The 3,933-nt window shown below is 39.5% G+C and overlaps 1 non-coding gene across 1 annotated transcript; it reads right to left on the minus strand.

The window, feature by feature from the left end:
- Positions 1–3,413: 3,413 nt before the first annotated feature.
- On the minus strand, positions 3,414–3,520 carry LOC131642993 (small nucleolar RNA R71). Its single transcript, XR_009296108.1, has one exon. It is a non-coding gene; the product is annotated as a small nucleolar RNA R71 (small nucleolar RNA).
- Between the last annotated feature and the right edge of the window lie 413 nt (positions 3,521–3,933).

Here is a 3,933-nt window from a genome sequence, read left to right on the forward strand (position 1 = left end):
CAAACCCTTGTTCGCGCCGCAAAGCGCGCGAAATCTGAGTTCTCAGCTCTGTTTTCTTGCTTCACCAATGGCTCAATCCAACCAACTCTATACCCAATCATGTTCCAGATCACACTAATTCATAGAAACAACATATATGATCTCTACTCAGGATTTATCAGTAGCAACAAATATCAATTTCATAGTTTGAACCGAACCCTATGATTTCTACCAAAACCCCAAATCAAATCTTATGATTTCATCCATAAATCAAAGCTATAAGTTTCTTACTAGAACCCACCTGGTATACGAGTTGTCGATGATGAATATGAGTCGATTCAGCGGAGAAATGATGAAGATCAAAGCTTTCCTCTTCACAAGCTTTTCTTCCTCTTCTCCTCCTTCTCTCTACTTTATCTCTCTATCTTTGTGTTTGTGTTGCCAATGAAGAAGAAAAGCAAAGGAAAAGAATATAAACCAAATATCTTTAAGTTAGCACTTCTAACTTAAGTGTCCAAAATTATCTCTAATGCATCAAATAATAAAACCTCAGTGTTAGCTAATAACATTAGAGCATTTTATTAAATACGGGGTATTACATCCTCCCCCCCTTCAATAGACATTCGTCCTCGAATTTAAGAATTACCTGAAAAGGTGAGGGTAAGCATCCCGCATTTCCGATTCAAGCTCCCACGTAGCATCACCCGGATGCGTCACATCCCACTGAACCTTTACAAGAGGAATTTCCTTGTTTCTCAACACTTTAGTCTCTCTCCCCGCGATGCGGCTCGGTAAGGGTTCAAAAGTCAAATCTGATTCTATCTCAACTGCATCTGGTAACACTGGCTGAAGAGGATCGGGAATAAACTTCCGAAGTTGAGACACGTGAAAAACATCATGCATTTCTGATAGAGAATGTGGTAAAGCTAAACGGTATGCTACTTCACCAATCCTTTCTGGAATCTCATACGGTCCCACGTATCTCGGACTTAACTTCTTCGACTTAAACGGTCCTTTCAACCTCAATCTCAGAGTAACCTTCAAGAATACTGATAACACGATTTTATATCGTATATTTAGCTTGAAATCCATAGATATTTATAGCATTTTCCATTTATTATGTTAATTTATTATGATATTACGCGATTATTTGCTTTGTTTCAGGTTCTACACTCTAATTACGACTATTTGCGAAAAGGAAAGAAAATGGAGCTTAAATGACCAATATTTATGCCTAAAAGATGAAAAAGGAGTGCTGAAGTGAAAGAGGGGTGCAATTAGGACCCAAAAGGCCCAAAAGAGACAGTCCAGCCCACCATGGAACCAAAGGCGCGTGGCCCAAACCTTCCTAGCAAGTGGAAACGCACGTCTCCAACGTTCTTCTGCCACGTCACCAAGAGGAGACGCCCGTCTCCAACTGCTCCTGGATTTTCTCCACTTGAGACGCACGTCTCAAGTCCTGCACCCAGTCTTCCTGAAGAATCGGAGACGCACGTCTCCACACCCAGCCTGCAAAGTCCCCACTTTTCACGCAACGTCACAGCAAAACCTCTCCTATAAATAGGACCTGCTACCTCACTTCCAAAGAGTCCGATTTCCTGCCAACGAAGTGCTGCCGAAATTGTACCGCGAACCATATTTCTTTATTCTGCTTTCATTCAAACACTTATTTTCTCACAACGATTTCTACACTGGAAATTGTTGTGAACTTTTTATAGATCTAGCCTTACGTTAGATTTATCGCTTTTATTTCCTTGTTTTATTTACTGCCATTCGAAGAACGATCCAGCCAACCTGTGGTGGAAGTTCAGTACTTGAAGATTCAATTACCATTTATTTAATTCAGGTTTTTATTTACTGCCTTATTCATATTTATTTGCATGATATATTTTATGCCATTTACTATGCCTATTATTATGAACCGAACCGATTTATGCATGTTTAACCATATTAATATGTCTGGCTAAATTATTATGAGATCGGTATGTAAAGTAAGTTAAGCGTAGGGATCCGAAATAAATTGGCTTAATTATATTTTATTAACTATCACTTATTTTTGGTTTGTATGTCTAATTTAATTAGTAAGTCTTATAACCAATAGAGCGAAAGTTTGAGGTCTTAAGACGGTCAAAGGTTAAAATCAATAGAGCGAAAGTTTGAGATCTTTAACTGGATAGTAGACATAGGACATTAGTTTTAAGGATGGCGAAAGCGTATTAAAACTAATTAGAACTTATTTATTTTCAAAAATTGTTTTTACACCCGACGAGATGGCGAAAGCGTACGTTAGGGATATTAGCATGTTCCGAGTCAACAGAGCGAAAGTTTGAGATTAGGAGATTTAAATAGATAACAACTTCATAAAACGGGCATTTTATTAATTACGTTGTTTCCAAAAAGCTTTTCTAAAATCTAATGGGATGGCGAAAGCGTACATTAGGATTAGGACAGTAATCTAAATCAATAGAGCGAAAGTTTGAGACGAGGATTTTTAATCAATTGAATTAGTAAAGATTTTTAATTAAATTATGCAAAAGCCAATGGACCTTCGGATCACCTTAAGTTAAACGAAATACATACTGATATCTGTCTTTTATTATATTCTTAATTTTTCACTCACTTTCCCTTAAGAACAATCGAAATATTAGTAGCCCTAGCTTTACATAGTAACCTTAGATAACGGTAGATCGATTCATAGTCCCTGTGGATTCGATATCTTTTAAAACTACACGACACGACTGTGCACTTGCAGTTATCAGATTTATAGACACGTAAAGTCGCGATCAAGTTTTTGGCGCCGTTGCCGGGGACTATTTAAGTCGATATCGTAACTCACTGTTACACCGTAGAGACTAGGACAATTCTTCCCTTTCTTTCTGAACGATTGTATGCCAAATACTCGTTCACAAGGAGGAGATTTAATACAACGAATTAACGAGATCGAACGTTTCATTAACGTCAAACGTCGAGCTCGCAATCTTCCCGAAGTAGCAGAAATTCCGATTAATCAGGAATTGATTTTTACTGATCAAATTAATCAAATCACCCTGAAGTTAGAGATGGCTGCTATTCGTCCTCTTAGAGACTATGCCGCTCCTTCGCGCGCTGAACCGCATTCAAGTATCGCACCACCTGCGATTGAGGCAAACAATTTCGAACTCAAACCTTCGTTGGTCCAAGCTGTTCAACAGAATCAATTCTCCGGAAGCCCTGTAGACGACCCCAATCTCCATTTATCTGTGTTCGTGCAATACGCCGACACTATCAAAGCCAACAACGTTAGTTCCGAAGCTATTCGATTACGCCTTTTCCCTTTCTCCTTGAGAGATAGAGCAAGAGCGTGGCTTCAATCCCTGCCTTCCAATTCCATAACTACGTGGGATGAATTGAAGAGAGTATTCTTAGCGAGATACTTTCCGCCTAGCAAAACTGCTATGCTTAGAGGTCAAATCAACGGATTTACCCAGAAAGATAACGAATCACTCTTCGAAGCTTGGGAACGTTACAAGGACATGCTTAGAATATGCCCTCATCATGGACTCGAACCATGGCTGATCATCCATACTTTCTATGGTGGTCTCTTATATAACACTAAAATGACTATAGATGCCGCTGCTGGCGGAGCATTAATGGACAAACCCCATGATGAAGCATACAAACTCATAGAGAACATGGCACAAAACCATTACCAATGGGGGGGAGAACGAGCCGCTCTAGAGAAAGCCCAAACCAAAGGAGGAATGTACGAAATAAGTGGTATAGACCGCGTTAACGCTAAAGTAGACGCTTTAACTCAAAAGATCGAGAACTTAACCATCACTCCTTCACCCACCGCTGCTGCTGTAACACCTAACTGCGAGATTTGTGGATTGACTGGACATGTAGTTGCTGAATGCCAACTCTTGACTGGAGTCCCATCTGATCAAGTAAACTATGCTCAAGGAAACCCTTATT

Source organism: Vicia villosa, unplaced genomic scaffold, assembly GCF_029867415.1.
Source record: "Vicia villosa cultivar HV-30 ecotype Madison, WI unplaced genomic scaffold, Vvil1.0 ctg.006381F_1_1, whole genome shotgun sequence".
Taxonomy (NCBI): Eukaryota; Viridiplantae; Streptophyta; class Magnoliopsida; order Fabales; family Fabaceae; genus Vicia; species Vicia villosa.